The sequence below is a fragment of the Elephas maximus genome, chromosome 15 (assembly GCF_024166365.1).
Source record: "Elephas maximus indicus isolate mEleMax1 chromosome 15, mEleMax1 primary haplotype, whole genome shotgun sequence".
Taxonomy (NCBI): Eukaryota; Metazoa; Chordata; class Mammalia; order Proboscidea; family Elephantidae; genus Elephas; species Elephas maximus.
The window spans coordinates 3,739,606-3,757,583 of record NC_064833.1 but is presented as its reverse complement, the minus strand read 5'-3'; the positions used below and the strand labels follow the sequence as shown (position 1 = coordinate 3,757,583).

Below are 17,978 nucleotides of genomic sequence, written 5' to 3'. Positions count from 1 at the left end.
TCAATGAGGTGGATTGACACAGTGGCTGCAACAATGAGCTCAAGCATAATGATTGCAGGGATGGCGCAGGACCAGGCAGTGTTTCGTTCTGTTGTGCACAGGGTCGCTATGAGTCAGAACCGACTCAACGGCACCTAACAACACCTCGCTCCACAGAACCCTTGCCCTCAACCTTTTCGCAGCACTTGTTAGATGGCATTGCAACTGCCTGTTCATGAGACTACATGACTGACTAAGGGCAAGGACAGGGCTCTTCCATGCTAGAGCCACTGAGGTCCAGGACACGGAACATGGAGGAAACGTTTCCACCAAATCTCAGTCAAATCGGGCAGGTGTTTTTAAACTAAAATATCAATACTTAATGGTTTTATACTCAAGGCATGGGATTGCTACCATTTCACCACCTAAACAGGTTTGAGAACCCACATTCCACCTTATAGTCGGATTTCAGAATAAGCCTATGAAAGGAGATCTGTCTGTCCAGCTGTTTCAGCTGCAGATTCCAGAGAGATTCAAACTTTAAACAACAAGGACACCTGCGTTAGTGGTTGTCAAATGCCGATCCATGAACCAGTATAAGACCCCGATAAGGTTTTCATAACCTATTCAATGCTAGCAAACGGAACTTTCTGTGATAAAAATGTTCTGTATCTGCACTGTCCAACACGGTAGCCACCAGCCACATGTGGTTAGTAAGTACTTGAAAAGTTGGATAGAGTGGCTGAGAAACAGAACTTTTAACTTTATTTAATTTTAATTCATTTAAATTCAAGCAGCCACATGCAGCTAATGGCTACTAAATTAGACAGCAGGCCCAGGTCTAGATTCTAGAGTGAAACGAAAAAGAAAAGGATTTTCCTTGGCTCCTATGTAATTTGGTTCAACCTTCCCACCGAAAAACACTAAAAAAGATGGATGGGATAGTAAAAAATTTTAAAGGCAACCAGAAACTGATAAGAAGGACATACCAGGTCACGATTAAAAGGAAATTGAGAACCCAAAGAGGTTAAAAAAAAAAAAGCCCAGAAACCACTTTTGCCCTGAAGGCATTTGCTAATTCTGAAAATCTTCAAATTTCAGTTTTATAACAGTTCAGGAGAAAAGGGACGCAAATCAAAGGCAGGGTTCCCACAAACCCTACCACAATAAGCAGGAACCTCAAAGGCTACACACCTCAGGATGAAAGTAAACCAGAAGTAAGTCACCTGTCTAGTAGAATTATAGCTTGAAATGAGTGGTCCAAAGAGCCTCAAACCTTGACCTTGGTCTGGGGTAAATCCCAGGCTGGCTGAAGCTACCTTCATCCTAGGCCTCAAGGCAGTCCCACAGGGGATCTGAGTTCACATCTCTCACCATAAACAAAAACCAACTCAAAAGCGTCAGCCCCAGACATCAAATCTAAAGCCATAAAACTTCTAGGGGGAGAAAAACTTGGTAACCTGGGATTAGGCGATGGTTCCTCAGACATGACATCAGAAGTACCATCCATAAAACAACAAACTGATAAACTGGACTTCATCAAAAGTAAAAGCTCTGCTCTTCAAAAGACACTGTTAATTTCACTAAAGAAGATATTCAGGGAGCCAACAGATACATGAGAAAATGCTCCCGATCATTAGCCATTAGAGAAATGCAAATTAAAACTACGATGAGATTCCATCTCACACCAACCAGACTGGCATTAATCCAAAAAACACAAAATAATAAATGTTGGAGAGGCTGCGGAGGGATTGGAACTCTCATACACTGCTGGTGGGATTGTAAAATGGTACAACCACTTTGGAAATCCATCTGGCGTTATCTTAAACAGTTAGAAATAGAACTACCATACAACCCAGAAATCCCACTCCTCGGAATATACCCTAGAGATACAAGAGCCTTCGCACAAACAGACATATGCACACCCATGTTTATTGCAGCTCTGTTTACAATAGCAAAAAGCTGGAAGCAACCAAGATGTCCGTCAACGGATGAATGGGTAAATAAATTGTGGAATATTCACACAATGGAATACTACGCATCGATAAAGAACAGTGACGAATCTCTGAAACATTTCATAACATGGAGGAATCTGGAAGACATTATGCTGAGCGAAATGAGTCAGAGGCAAAAGGACAAATATTGTATAAGACCACTATTATAAGATCTTGAGAAATAGAAAAAACGGAGAAGAACTCATACTTTTGTGGTTACGAGGGGGGGAGGGAGGGAGGGAGGGAGAGGGTTTTTTATTGATCAATCAGTAGATAAGAACTGCTTTGGGTGAAGGGAAAGACAACACACAATACAAGGAAGGTCAGCCTAATTGGACTGGACTAAACGCAAAGAGGTTTCCGGGATAAAATGAAAGCTTCAAAGGTCAGCGGAGCAGGGGCTGGGGTCTGGGGAACATGGTTTGAGGAGACTTCTAAGTCACCGGGAAAATAATTCTATTATGAAAACATTCTGCATCCCACTTTGAATTGTGGCACCTGGGGTCCTAAATGCCAACAAGCGGCCATCTAAGATACATCAATTGGTCTCAACCCACCTGGAGCAAAGGCAAAGGAAGAGCACCAAGGCCACATGACAACTAAGAACCCAAGAGACAGAAAGGGCCACATGAACCAGAGACCTACATTATCCTGAGACCAGAAGAACTAGTTGGTGCCCAGCCACAATCGATGTCTGCCCTGCTAGGGAGCACAACAGACAACTCCTGAGGGAGCAGGAGGCCAATGGGAGGATACAGACCCCAAATTCTCATAAAAAGACCATACCTAATGATATGAATGCGACTAGAGGAATCCCAGAGACAATGCTCCCCAGAACTTCTGATGGCACAGGATAGGAACCATCCCCGAAGACAACTCATCAGGCATGAAAAGGACTGGTCAGTGCGGGGGAGAGAGATGCTGATGAAGAGTGAGCCAATTAAATTAGGTGGACACTGGAGAGTGTGTTGGCAACTCTTGACTGGAGGGGGGATGGGAAGATAGAGAGGGAAGATGGCAAAATTGGCACGAAACGAGAGACTGAAAGGGCTGACTCAATAGGGGGAGAGCAAGTGGGAGAAGGGAGTATGATATATGTAAACCTACATGTGACAGACTGATTGGAATGGTAAATGTTCACTTGAAGCTTAATAAAAATTAATTTAAGAAAATGAAAAGACAAGTCATGGACTGGGAGAAAACCTTTGCGAAGCATGTATATGATAAAGGACTTGTATCAACATTTAACAGTTAGAAAACAAAATCCAGTTTTCAAAATGGGCAAAAGAGTCGGGCAGTTCACCAAAGAAGATATGTTGTTGTCGTTACGTGCCATCGAGTCGGTTCTGACTCATAGCGACCCTATGTACAATGGAATGAAACATTCCTGGTCCTGTGCCATCCTCACAATTGTCGTTGTGTTATTGTCTTCTTGTTAAGAAGATATACGGATGGATAGCAAATAAGCACATGAAAAGATGCTTAGCATTAGTCAGTAGGGAAATGCAAATTAAATCCTAACGAGATGCCTTTACACACCTATTAGAATAACTAAGACTATAAAGACTGACCATAGAAAGTGCTGCTCCCAAGGGTGCAGAGCAATTGGAACTCTCACAGACTGCCAGTGGGAACGTAATGTAATACAACCACTCTAGGAATCAGTCTGACGGTTTCTCAAAAAGTGAAACACACAACTGCCATTAACAGCCAATCATTCTAGTCCTAGGCCTAATCACTCTTAAAGACGAAAGCCTACATCCACAAAAAGACTTGTACACAAATATTCACAGAGGCTTTATTTATAATAGCCAAAACTGGAAACAAGTCTCCATAAACTGAAATATTCAAGGGATTCAATGTAATCCCAAACAACATGCAGAAGAATTTTTTTTGGACATTGACAATGGATTCTAAAACATACATGGATCTACAAAACCAAGGTACCCTTGAAGGAGAACCAAGTGGGAAGAGTTCCACAGTGAGACAAGAAGACTTATTATAAAGCTGTAATAATTTAAGTAGCTTGGCACCAGTGGAACCAAATAAAGAGCCTAAAAACAGACGCACATGTCTATGGGTTCTTGATTTACAACAAAGATGGCACCACAGAACACTGGGAAAAGGAGGCTCTTTTCAAAAAATAGTGTTGTTTTAACAACCAGATATCCACATCTTTAAAAAAAAAAAAAAAATGAAACTGGATATACACCAAAATCAATTCCAAGTGAATTATAAAACCAAAGGTGAACGGTAAAATTATAAAGCATTTAGAAAACAATATAGAAGGATGACTGCATGCCCTCAGGGTAAGCAAAGACACAAAAGGCGTTAACTACAAAGGAAAAGACTGATAAATTGGACATTAAACTTAAGAGCTTCCATTCATTTAAAAGAAGGGAAAAAAAACACCATTAAGGGTAAGCGAATGGGGAAACCAGGGCGGAAATGGGGAAAGTGCTGACACATTGTGGGGAATGAAACCAAGGTCATGAAACACTTTATGTACAGGAGCCCTGGTGGCACAGTGGTTAAAGAGCTCGGATGCTAACCAAAAGGTCAGCAGTGCAAATCCACCAGCCGCTTCGGGGAACCTCTACTCTGTCCTACGGGGTCACTGTGAGTCAGAAACGATTCAACAGCGACAGGTTTGGTTTAGTTTATTGAATGGGAAACTAATTTGCTATGTAAACTTTCACCTAAAGCACAACTTAAAAAAAAAGAAAAAGTGAAACTACCTACCACAAAGTGGGAGGAGATAATAGTGAAATACATAAGCCAACAAAGGACTGGTTCTGAATATATAAAGAAATCCTTCAAATCAACTAGAAAAAAACAAAAGACCTAACAGAAAAAATAAACTAGAAGACCTGGAAAGGAAAAAAAAGGCACTTTAGGAAAGAGCAGATGGTCAGGAAATGCGTAAAAGATGTGCAACCTGGTCACAATCAGGCTATTGAAAACCACAAGGTGATTAACACCGCAGAAACCACCAGAAGGGCGGGGAGGGGAGACCGACAAGAGGCCAGAGAGCAGGGAGTGCTGTGAGGCGGCAGCAGCGCGAAAGGCTGTCAGTGAGAAGAGAATCCTCGCTAACTTACCGGAAAGCGCCTCTAGGCCAGGTGCTCTTTCTTAGAAGCACGTTTAACGGAGGTCAGAGACTACAACTGAGTACCTTGAATTCTGCTTAACCAATTTAGAAGGGAAAGAAATTACTCCAGATCGCTTTTTCCCACCATCTCATTTCTATTACTTTTGCCTTCATAGGGTTACACAGGTGGGCGCAAGTCTGATCACAGATTCAGACTCACGGCAACCACAAGTGTTTGATCAGGGGGAAAAAATTCACACCTCATCAAGGTGGAGACAGTTTTCGCATTGTTTGGCAGTTACACTAATTTCATCTATCTCTATTCTTTATCTCTGTAACAAGGAGCCCTGGTGGTGCAAACACTCAGCTGCTGTCCAAAAGGTTGACGGTTCGAATCCACCCAGGGGCTCCGCAGGAGAAAGAACCTGGAGATCTGCTCCCATGAAGATTACAGCCAGGAAAACCCGACGGGACAGTTCTACTCAGCACATGGGATCACACTGTGGCAACAACAACCACCTTTGTAACAACTTTCATGTACTTAAAATATTCCTCACAACATGCCCCACCGACACAGTCCTTTACTTCAGTCTCTCATTTACTCCCCTCAGACATCTGAGCTTCCTGAAGGCTCTGCAGTGATGTCACTTACCAGGGTGCTCCAATTACCACAGGGCGAGAATCCACAGAACGTCAGCAGCAGCAGTAGCTCCTCTCCATTCACTGAACAAATGACCTGCTGACCACCTACCGCAGTAACGGAAGGCACCAGAGCCATGGAAAGGGTAACACAGACCCCTTGTCCTTTCAAAGCTTATTCTCTTTGCAAACAGGTGCACAGCAGATCTGAAGCACATCAATAATCCCAACTTGGCACACTAATTTAGCCATTTTCTTAGCAGAAAAAAGGGAAAGACAAAAAGCAAAACAAGATGTATTAAATTTAAATATGAATTCAATGCTAGGCATAAATTAATTCACACAATACTGCTTCATTAGTTACCCCAGGAGTTGGCAATCACCCTGACTCCAGTACTTGCTAGCCAAATTTTCAGCACCAAAACAAAACCACTAGGGAACCTGTGCCTTAAGCACTAACATGTACACTCTCCCGCCACTTGCCAAAAGCCACAAGCCCAGGAGCCATACAAACTGCTATTTCAATGTAAAATTATTCATTTAAAACCCAAACCAAGGTTGCAAGGAATTAAGTGGTCTCAGCATAAAACATTCAAAATCCCTAACCAAAAGGAAGATTCTGGAAATCTTGAAAAACATTTAAAAGTCCTAAAGCCAAACTCGTTGCCACCGAGTCACTGCTGACTCACAGCGACCCTACAGAACAGAGCAGAACTGCCCCACAGGTTTTCCAAGGAGTGACTGGTGGATTTGAACTGCCGGCCTTTTGGTTAGCAGCTGAACTCTTAACCGGTGTGCCACTGGGGCTTCCAAAAGTCCTAAGGTGGGAGCCTTTCTTTAGCAAGTCTCAGCAGTCACGAGGAGACACACACACACCTTTACCACCTATGACTGAAGTTTGCCTGCTACGACCTGCCTTTACGTAAAAACACCATAATGCAGTGGTTCGGAAACAGTAGGTACATCACACACACCTGGACAGCAATGTCCACGCACAGACTGCTGGGCCCCATCGCCAGAGTCTGATCCAGTACAGTACGTAGGGCTGGGACCTGAGAATCCGCCATTTCTAACAAGTTGCCAGGTGATGATGACGCCACTTGCCCTCTGACTACACCTTGAGAGCCACTGAAAACGACCTGGAGCGTACTGGCGTGTGGGGGGACCACGGTATAGCAAGGCTGAGGAGGAACTCAGAGGAAGAATAAGCCGCAAAATCTCAGAAAAGAGATCTGGCACTCAAAGGGTGAGTTCCCTTACCTGAGCGTTCATCTGAACGGCAGATTGGTAGTACGTAACAGATGCCTTGGGCAAGGTCAAGGTGAGCTGGCACACTGAACAACGGGCACTGCGGTGTTAGGAAGACGGTAGTTCTGAACACCTTCAGAGCACAATGTGAAACCCCTGTAAGTGTCCAATGAATCCAGCTGATTAAGAAAAGGTACACTGGAGCTTCTAGATCAGTAATAAAGGGCCCTTTACAAACCCCACTCGTTCAGTGTCACCTTGAGCAATCTGCTATGCCTTCATTACTTGGGGTGAGTCCCAATGAACACCAAGCTCCTACAAGGCCACTTTCTAGAGAAAAAGAAAATTTCAAAATTCTACAGGGCAGAGCAACACATTTTTTTCCTGGTCCGATTTTCATGATACTATTTAAAATAAAGCAGACAAATGTGAAAACACAAACAATCTAAGGTCTTCCCTGGTCTCAAGTCCTATGTGGCTTTTAAATAGGATTCTTTACCAAGGCAAACAAAACAGCAGACAGCTGACTGGCTCAACAAGGGTTCTCCTGATAAGGAATACGCCAGGGTTCCTTTATTCACTCATTCAATAAACATTTCTTGTGTCAGAGACTGGAGATGCAATAGCGTACAGAACAAAGCTTCTGCTCTCATAGAGTTGACATTCTCACAGGAAGACACACATGCCATAAAAAACATACAGTATATGTTAGAAGGTGTTTAAGCTCTTCCATCAGTCCAGAAAATTTGAACACATGGTACTTTGGCCAAGACAGGAGGCACAGCAAGCTCTGATAGTACCTCTAGTTCCCAAAAGAACCCAAACCACCAGATAGTAGGACGCTTAATACACGATACGGGGGAAAGAGGGAGACCTAAGCACAGACAATCCACAAACACGACTCATTAGGTTCTTCTGAGCCCTGGTTCAAATAAAGGAGCACAGAGCAAGTCAACTCTTCAAAGCAGGATAGCAAATTCTCTATCAGTGAGAATGAACACATTCATCTCAAACATTTATACAGCATCTATGTGTTAGAGATTATAAACACAAGGATTTACTTCAAGGGACTCCTACCTATTTGAGGACAAATGTGCTCAGTTTTTTTTTTTTTTCTTAAGTTATTCCTTGCTTCCCACAAAACTGTGCTCCCAATCATGAACAGTATCAACCCAAGAAAAATGACCAATGATAACCTGTCTGTAAATGTTGGAGGTCACTGAAGCACGTCCTTATACAAACGAGAAGCATCAGCCACTGCTCCAGGCATTATACATTTTTATTTAACTAATTTTAAATTAAACAATTTAAATTAATTGAACAATTTTGATACATTCATTAAAAACATGTACTTTATACTATGTTGGCTAAATCAGAGCTTCATGACTTGAAAGTGTCAGATACAAATACAAAATGTAATTATTTTATGTATCCCAGACATAATAATTTACACTTGCATACTATTTATTCCTCCTTCAGAAGACTTGTCTAAGTTTCAAAAGGCTGCTCTCTAGCCAGTCAGGGGCGCATGAACTCCGGAGTCCAGCAGGCCTGTGGCCCGAGTGACCCGGGCAGGCTACTCACTCACAAACTCCCGAGCTTCCAGTGTTTCATCTACAAAATGAGGATATCAACAGTACCTGCACCTCATAGTTATTGTGAGAAATCTAGGAGGTAGGGCATGAAAACACCCAGCTCAGTATCTGGCATCTAGTGTTTACGTATATATACGTTGTTGTTGTTAGCTGCCCAGTGGATTCCACTCATGGTGACTGACCCATGCATGCACAGTAGGACCATGCTCCATAGGGTTTTCAAGGCTGCGACCTTTCAGAAACAGATTGCCAGGCCTGTCTTCCGAGGCACCTTCAGGTAGGTTCAAACTGCCAACCTTTCACGCTAGCAGTCGAACACTTAACCATTTGTGCAAGCCAAGGACTCATACACACACAGCCTCTCCCAGATTTATCCACAGAAGGGAGCCAACACCTGTCAGTAACATGGGGTGCACAGACACCCAGTCAATATTACTTTTCTTGCTGTCACTGCATAGTACTCAAATGTATAATTTTAGTCCTTTATTTTCTTTTTCTGAAAAACAAGTTTTTAGTAAAAGGCAGTGTTCATCAATAAGATTTAGATAGAAGTCTTTTAATTAGATAAAAGTTTGTAAGGTAACACCTTCACACTCCTAAAAATAAGGTAAAACATCGTGCTGATGCTACTGGTGTTTTTCCCTGAGGCTTCTAACAACCGCTAAAGGGCAGGAACAGTGCCACTCAGGCAAAACATCTATTTCCTACTTTTGTCTATAAACCATTTCATTTTATTTATGCAAACTGGACTATACTTAGCAGCATTTGCTAAAAATTCCAGTTAAAGTGCAAATTGAGCTATATATGCTTATTTGAATTTTATTTCCATCACAGAGTGCAGCTGGAAAAAAAAATTGATAGGAATAGAGTGCTTCCTCTGCCGCTTTATAATCAAAAACACATTTAAGCAGTTCTGAAGGATTAAGATTTGGCACAATTCCTAGGAATTAGTACCAGAAACTGGTGGATGTAGACTTCACTTCTCTTGCCCTAGGCGGCCTTTTGGTAGTAGTGAAACGAAAAGGAAAAAAAAAAAAACTTTGCCAAAATACTGGTGGAGAGAAAAGGCAACAAGGGCTCCAACAATCCACTACTACACACGGCTCCCAGACAAGTCTAAAAGTAACTTCCCAGTGCAGCCTGGGGAGAGAGTGAACCAAGGTGTGCCCAGCAGCCAACGGGAACTGAACAGCACACTGACGCTGGATGATGAGGGCCACCGTTCACCTACACCGATCCGTGCCTCCCCCTCTTCCATTCGTCAAGGAATGACAAGGAACTTAATGTCTGAATCCTTCTTTTCGCGTTCATAAACTTCCCAGAGTATATGACTGCCGACTCAAGTAAGGTCACTTGCTTTCCCCAAAATTTTAATATTCCCATATTAAGTAATTCACAGCCATCAGTAAAAAAATCTCAAAAGGCCCTTCTGCAATTTATTGCTAATGACTCCAGGGTGTTGAGTACGGGCTACAGTAATGAAAATATATTGCTGAACTGCAGCTTTAAGGCAAAATAAAGTTCTACAGGACCCTGAACTTTTCTCAGACTTTTACTACCAAAAAAATTTACATCACAAATATGATTAATAAAGAACTTCTGATGTTACTGAAATGTGAAATAAGAATTATTCTAGGTAAAAATCTGTCTTAACTGAAATGTTTCTTTTCAACAGGGTAAGACTGAATAGTAACACTCCGAATCACACCTTTTGTTACCCTTAAGACAATTTTAATTATTTCTTCAAAATTAAGATACCATAAAACACAGGAAAAAACTATTTCCATAAAATTTGTAGAGACCCCGAGAGACTTCTCTCATCAGAATGTCTGAGTCCCTTTTCTACTCTCACCAAGTAGCTCAAATTAACATTCAAAGAGAGAACAGGAATTTTCAAAAACAGAAAAATTTTTTAACTATATTATAGAAAAATCCTAATGTCTTCTGCAGGATCTAACCACTAATTTAACTTTTTAATGGGCTATTTTTAAAAACAATTATTCTCATTTTGTAATTAAAAAGTTTATATATATTCACGTCAAAACCTAAAGAACAGAAAATTTAAGGAAGAAATGTCACCTTGAGTCTTACTAAGATATTACTATTGCCAACATTTTGGCGTATTTTCTTCCTAGTTTTTTTTGTCCTATGCTCATTCATATACATTGAGAACATACATAACCATTAATTTTTTAAAGGGGGGGGCACTAACTTTAATAATACAATTGTCTTAAAACAACTTTCCACACCTCCTAGAAGGAAAAGTTACCTGCAGTAGCTGAAGAACGTGGTTTGATGATTGAGCCATTAAGTTCTATAATTCCAAAAACAGGCACGGAGTATTTCAGAAACAAGTTCAGTTATAAGAATTCTCCAACAGTAAAAGAGTTTTAAAGATGCTTACTGTCATAGCTTCCGCTTTTCTGACTGCTGCATTCACAGAGCTTCACTTTCAACCTAACACTTAATAGTCCCGTTCTGTGGACGGCCAGCCTCCAAAGAGGCTTTTAAACCCCATCTTCTCCAGGAGTTTTCCATTATTTTTTGCTCCAAACTGTTAAGTATCGACTGCTGATTTCAACGTCATTACTTATCCAAGGACTTGCTTCCTGATGTTTCCTCACTTTTGATCGATGTACACAGGTCCTTCTAGTCAGTTCCTCTAGATTGGCGGTTCAAACCCACCTACAGACACCTTGGCAAAAGGTCACCACCTTAAAAACCCTACAGAGCAGTTCAACCCTGCAGGCATAAGGTGGCCATGAGTCATAATCGATGGCAACTAACAACAATATCACTTGAGTCTTATGTGATTGCGAGCGCCTTTAAATGGGAAACTGTCTTAAACATCACGTGTTCATTACTAAGTTGGATTATTTGATAATGACCTGAAAATTATAATTTAGAACTTTGTAATATTTGATCTTGATATTTCTGCAGCATTTAGTAAACAGAAACAGCTATTTTTCTCCCTCCAAAGACAGCCATAAATATAAAGCACACTAATAAAGATACCGCAACACATAGTTCCTTAAAACTCATAAAGTGCCATGTGTTTAAACACTGCTGGGTTTTCAAAATTAACTCAGCAGTACAACTGAATGAAACTGTTTGTAACTTCATTCAACAAAAATAAGCTGAATGCTAACATACTTTTTTTCCAAGAAAAAAAAATACATATATATATAAATACACTTCTATTTACCTTGTAACTACTTCACCCGATACTTTTGCCCCACTTTTCAGACGTTTTCAAAGACCGGACAGCTTATCAGAGCCTACAACCTTATTCATCTCAAAGGGGAGGCTATTTTCATTACACGTTTCACAAATAAAATACTAAGGGTGAGGTTCTGGTATTCCATTTCAAATAGTACCGGTTTATTTTTCCAACCATGAAAATGTTTACATTCTACGTAAAAATCCTGGTGATGGTTAAGACTTAAATACAAACCCCCAAATTCTTACATCGCCTTCAGCTGAACGTATTCCAACCAGTCCCCTTAATTACGACAATATTACTATTATCTTACACTCACTGCCAAAACCCCAGCTGCAAGCTAACCATGCAAGAATGAAACACTGTTGAAATGGCTCAAAAAACTCTGCCTTCAGTATATTTAAGTGCAAAATCCTGCAATTAAAAATAAAACCAAATAACAGCAACCACCCTCCGCCCCCCCCCCCCCGAAAAAACCCTCCTTCTGAGAAGGGGAGCTACAAAGGAGCCCAGAGAGGCTTCCTCCACCGCACAGCCCGCAGCCGAGCGGGGGCTGGGGCGGAGGCCAGGAGGAAACTTGCAAAGCACAATGAATCAAACGATTTCTTAGGGCGGCCGCGCAGAGACCACAGGACCGCGGAAAACTTGGGCGCGTGGCGCGCGGGGGCAGCTCCGTCTGCCCCGCCGGCCGCCCTCGGCGCGGGTTCGAGCCCCGCCGGCGCCCCGGGGCCCACCTGCCCTCCCCGCCGCCCGGCCTCGGCTCCGGAGGCCGCTGGGGCGGGAGGGTCGGGCTCCTCCAGGCTGCCCTCGGTCTCCGGCCCGCCCCGCCGTCCCCGCGATTTCCCTCTTCCTCCTCCTTTCTCTCCCCTTTTGTTTTTGAGGCATTCCGTCCGCTCCGGCCCGGCCTCCCCGGATCCCCCGGACCCCCCGGAGCCCCCGGCCTCCCCGGACTCCCCGGCCTCTCCAGACCCCCTCGGCCTCCCCGGACCCCCTGGCCTCCCCGGACCCCCTCGGTCTCCCCGGACCCCTCGGCCTCCCCGCGGCCCGGGTCTCCCGAAGCCTCCCCACGACCCCCGGCCTCCTCAGCCCCCCGGCCGCCCCAGCCCCCGGCCTCCCCAGCCCCCGGCCTCCTCAGCCCCCCGGCCTCCCCAGCCCCCCGGCCTCCCCAGCCCCCCGGCCTCCCCAGCGCCCGGCCTCCCCAGCCCCCCGGCCTCCCCAGCCCCCGGCCTCCCCAGCCCCCCGGCCTCCCCAGCCCCCGGCCTCCTCAGCCCCCCGGCCTCCCCAGCCCCCGGCCTCCTCAGCCCCCCGGCCTCCCCAGCCCCCCGGCCTCCTCAGCCCCCCAGCCTCCCCTAACCCTTCGGCCTCCCCGAGCCGCCGCGGCCCACGGGCTGGGGACGCGGGAACGGCCGGTCTCCGCCGCATCCGCTGCACTCGCCGCCGGAGACCAGCTCGCCCGGCCGCTCGCCCCCGCCCTCGGAGCCGCGGCCCTGCCAGAGCCGCCCGCCCGCCCGCCCGTCCGGCGTCCCGGCCCCTGTGGCGGCGGCGCGCCCCTGCCCGGCACTCACTTGGCCGGCGGCGAGGGCGCGGGGCGACGACGAGGGGCGCCGGCGGCCGGCTCCCTCCCACGCTCACGCCGCGGGCGCACGGCGCTCCCGGCCCGGCGGCGGCGGCGGCGGGCTCGCGCCCCGGGGCCGTGGCTGCGTCGGCGCGGGAGCGCGCGCGGCGGCCGGCTGAGGCGCGCGCCTCGTTGGCTACGCACGGCCTCTCGCCCCGCGTCCCGGGCTTCCGACTCGCCGGCGGCGCTTCCCGCGAGAACCGGGCATGCGCGCAGGGCCCGCGCATGCCCAGCACGCGCCCCCTGGCTCCGCTCCCGGGTCCCCGCCAGCCGGCCTACCCGGGCTCCGGGGGCGGCTGGGGGCCGAGCGGCCAGCCGGGGGGAGCCCCGGCCTGGGGGCCGCGGGGGCGAGCGGACGTCGGGGCCCACTGGCAGCACCTCCCAGCCCCCATGGGGGCCCCGCATCCCCGGGGGAGCTCCCTCCTCGGCAGCCCCCCAGTCCTCCAGGCGTTCCCGCTGTCTGACGCCCACTGCGCGCCCCGGCTCTGCTGCCCTGCTCTCGCCGCCCTTCGCGCTGACACTAATGAGTTAGCGTCATTAGTCCCCTTTTGCAGATAGGGAAACTGAGGCGCGGAGACTTTTTTAATGGCCTCCTAGCTAGTGTTGCACTGTACCGAGATTTGATTTTGGAAGACGGTCCGAAAGGGACTTTAGAGGTCATCCGGGGTTAGATTAGGCTAATATACGCCAGCGGGTACAGGTTTGTAGCCATGACCGCCTAAGTGCCCTAGGTCGAGGCTTGAGGAGGCGCTGTCCCTGGGACCTGGGCGTCACTAGGCAAAGGGCATCGAGAAGGGAGTCAGTCGTGGAGAGTAGCTCATACGTTATGGCTGGAGCAGGGTGGGGGTGAGGGAACAGACAAGGGTGAGGTCGGAGTGGTTAAAAAACGCAGATGGTGAGGGGCCGTGTAATTCCTGCTCAGACGCCTGAGTTTACTCTGCAGGCAGCAGGGAGCGGGTGGAGGGTTTTTTAAGCAGGAAGTGGTATCTGATTTGTGTTCCTCAAAAAAAAAAACACTCTGGCAACCTTGCGGTCAGAGATAAAACTAGAAACAGAGCAACTTTCACTTTTATGGTGTCGTTTTGATCCTCCCCACAGCCCTGGGGAGGCAGGACAAGCTTCTTTTGGAAAGGTGAAGACCTGAACACAGCACGTGTGAGCCGGCGACGAGATCTGCTCAGAGGCACTCTGGGAAGAGGGAGGCCGTTCATTAAATTCTCAGGAGAGGCAACTGTTATTATAACAGAATCCGAGCTAAAACCAAGCACTTTTGCTTAGCAGGAGTTTTATCCTGTTTAAGTGCTCTCGTTTTTATTGTTCTTTAATGAAATATAGTAAGGATTTTTTTTTTTTATCTTCTAGATTTAAGATTGGAAGGAGTTGTGTCTCTCTGAGTTGACCTCAGGACCTTTGCACTTGCTGTTTGCTTTACCCAGAACTCTCCTCCCTCTGCCTGAAACTTCTTGTTACCTCGCTTCCTTCAGGCTTCTGCTAGATGTCGCCTTGTTAGATGTGAACTGACCAGTCTGTATGTAAGAGGAACCACCCACTACTGCCACCCTTGCACACACACTCCCCACCCCCTCCAAAGCACCTATTGTTCACCAGACCCCTACACTCTATGCTTGTTTGTTTCTTGGTTCTATGCTCCCTCCACCAGAAAAGTGGCATCATTAGAGCAGGGACTTCGTTTTCTTCAGTACTGTGTCCATGGCATAGAATAAATATTTGTTAAGTGCGTGAATGAAGCTTTGGGTGATGTGAAATGAGAGGCTATTATTAAAAGTAGAAGAAAAGAATAGGGGGTGGGCGAGGGGCTGAAGGGACAAAAGGCATGTTACATTAAGGATATCTTGGGGAAAGGGGGTTGCACACCATAAACGGTCACCAGTTCTTTGACGCGCCTCCCAGCAAGAGAGGGAGTCCATTTGTTCATGCTTTGAATCCGGGTGGGTCTGTAACTTGCTTTGGCCAATTGCATGTGCTAAAGTGATGTTGCATAAATTCTGAGCCAAGGCCTCAAGAGGCTCTGCAGCTTTTTTTTTTTTCCCCAGCCTCTTAAAATGCTGTTGTTGTTACGTGCCATTGAGTCAAACACTGTGATTCAATGTGACAGAGTGGAACTCCCCCATCGGGTTTTCTAGGCTGTTATCTTTACAGGACAGAGTTGCCAGGTCTTTTCTCCCACGGAACCACTCAGTGGATTCAAACTGCCAACCTTCGCATTAGCAGCTGAGCGCTTAACCACTGCACCACCAGGGCTTCTCGGAGACAGATGGCAGGGCTGGAATTCCTGGCCGTGGCTGGCTACCTGCAAAGCCCGTGCCCCTTCTTGTCCTGGGCAGCCTCCACTGCACTCAAGCTGCATACAGAACACAAAGCAGAGAGTACCATTTGGCTTCTCCCCTTCCGGCACTGCACCAGATGGCCTGAGCACCGACCTTGCATAGGAAGCTTTCAGGAAGGGCTTCCTGTATGTTGGTAAAACAGCTGCCTCGAGCCCTGGGAGCAGGTCCCCCTTCAAAAGCCCCCACCCCCCGCCCTGTCTGCTACCAGAAGGGACTCACTTATGGCTGGGGACACAGAAGCACACGTTGAAGGCCAGAGGTGAATACACAGTAATTAGGGGCACTGAGAAGAACCTGGGCCCAGGTCACTGCCCACACGGTGGCACTGACCAGCCTGTAGATGCATCCAGGGAAGCTGGAAAGAGAGAAGGTGGAGGCCAGGAGCAAGGTGCCTGGGGCACTTTTAGGCCTCGGGGCTAGTCACATCACTAGGGGTGCTGGCCCTCAAGTGGTAGGAATTGGAGAAGGGCTGGGAAGAGGCAGCAGGGGACAGCTGAAGGAAGATGGGAGTCCGTAGGACCTCTGTTCAAATCCCAGCTCCCCCTTGTGACAGGCCAGTGGCCCTGGGCAGGCTGTTCAACCTCTCTGAGACTCAATTTTCTCATCTGTAAAGTGGGGACAAAGACCCCTTCCTCATCAAGTCATTAAGAATGGAGACAATGGTCCATCCCACTAGCCCAGAGCAGCCCCCAAGAGGATGCTTCTGCATCTCTGGGCCTGAGGAAAATGGAGGAGACAGCAAGGACAGAGGGAAAGGTGTCGGGGGTGCCCCTAGGGAAGATGCCCAAGGGGAGACAGGCCAAGACTAGACAGCCCCACCCTCCCCAAGTGAGGCCACAACCAACACGGGCAGCTTGCACTAGGAAAAAGCACCCAGGGGCACTGCCCCAGGAACACTCTGTCTCCCAGGCTAGTGAGGCTGTGTGTGCCAGTGCTACTGTTGTGTGTTGCCGAGTCAATTCCTACTCATAGCAAACCTACAGGACAGAGTAGAACTGCCCCCCTAGACAGGGGCAGATCATCCAATAGGCCAGGTAAGCAGAGCGCTTATCTTTCTTATGAGACCATCTGTAGTGAACGATTCCACATTTCTTCACCACGTCAAAGGTTCTGCTTCTAGGTATGGCTGGCATCTGTCTTTCTCCCAACCCCACAGCACCTTCCTACAGAATCAAAGCCTCTTTTCAAATTTACAATCCCTGACAGGGGCAGATGACTCAGTAAGCAAGGTAAGCACAGGCTTACTTGTGCTTACTTAACTAATCTGTAGTGAACAATTCACTACAGATGACCTGGTAAGCAAGGTAAGCATCGTGCTTACCTTGCCTATTGGATAACCCACTGCTGTCATTTCCTAGGATTTCCTAGGCTATAATCTTTATAGGAGCAGATCACCAGGTCTTTCTCCTGAGGAGCACCTGGTGGATTTGAACCGCCAGCCTTTGGGTTAGAGCCAAGCACTTAACCATTGCACCACAGGTGTTACTACAAGTATTAAATTCCGCTTTCCGTGGGAGTTGAGTTTAGGGCTGTACAAGGGTGGGAGGGAGGGTCCTGCCCACCAGCAATACCAGCAGTGCCTTTAGTGGGCACACCTCCCCATGGGTGTCTCCCAGGTGGGGGAAGCATCCCCAGCTGAAGACAGGGATCCCCCAGCCCCTCCTGCTCATACAGATCTTACGCTCTCCCCTCTCCACCGCTGGTTTTCCAGGTCCCTCTGATACAGAGGGCACTAGCTGGCCTCCTCCAGGCCCCACCTCCTCCAGTCCTCCCCCCTGGAATGAAGTTCTCATACAGGCTACCACACGGATGAACCTTGAAAGTGTTGTGCTACGTGAAAGAAGCCAGACACAAAGGAGCGCGTGTCGTATGATCCCACATATGTGAAATGTCCCGAGTAGGCAAACGTGCAGGACAGAAAGCAGATCAGTGACTGTCCAGGGCTGGGTGTGATGAGAGGGTGGGCACAGGGTTGCTTTTTGGGACGATGAAAATATTCTCAATGGACTGTGGTGATGGTTGCATAACTCTGAACATGCTAGAAACCATTCATGGTACAGTTTTACAAAAACCAGAGGGAACGGTCTCGCCACAGCGCTTCAGGCTCAGGTACAGCTTGTAGCAGCATAGCTCAGGGACTCCCTCCATCTTCCAGCTTGACTGCTCAGACTCACACAGTTCTCTGGAGATGGCGAAAGAGCCTCCGACAGCAACAATTTCCATCTAGTTCTCTCAACAACCCCTGCAGA

The 17,978-nt window shown here is 47.1% G+C and overlaps 1 protein-coding gene across 3 annotated transcripts in view; it reads right to left on the bottom strand.

The window, feature by feature from the left end:
• PTK2 (protein tyrosine kinase 2) overlaps positions 1-13,423 on the bottom strand; it is a 252,208-nt gene extending 238,785 nt beyond the window's left edge. Inside the window, exon 1 of one of the 3 annotated variants that reach the window (XM_049854317.1) lies at positions 13,332-13,423. The gene's annotated coding sequence lies outside the window, so the exon portion shown is untranslated. Of the gene's footprint in view, positions 1-10,815; positions 11,631-13,331 lie in introns of those variants that run through there. The other 2 variants (XM_049854311.1, XM_049854312.1) reach the window with 2 other exon arrangements.
• Positions 13,424-17,978: the final 4,555 nt, after the last annotated feature.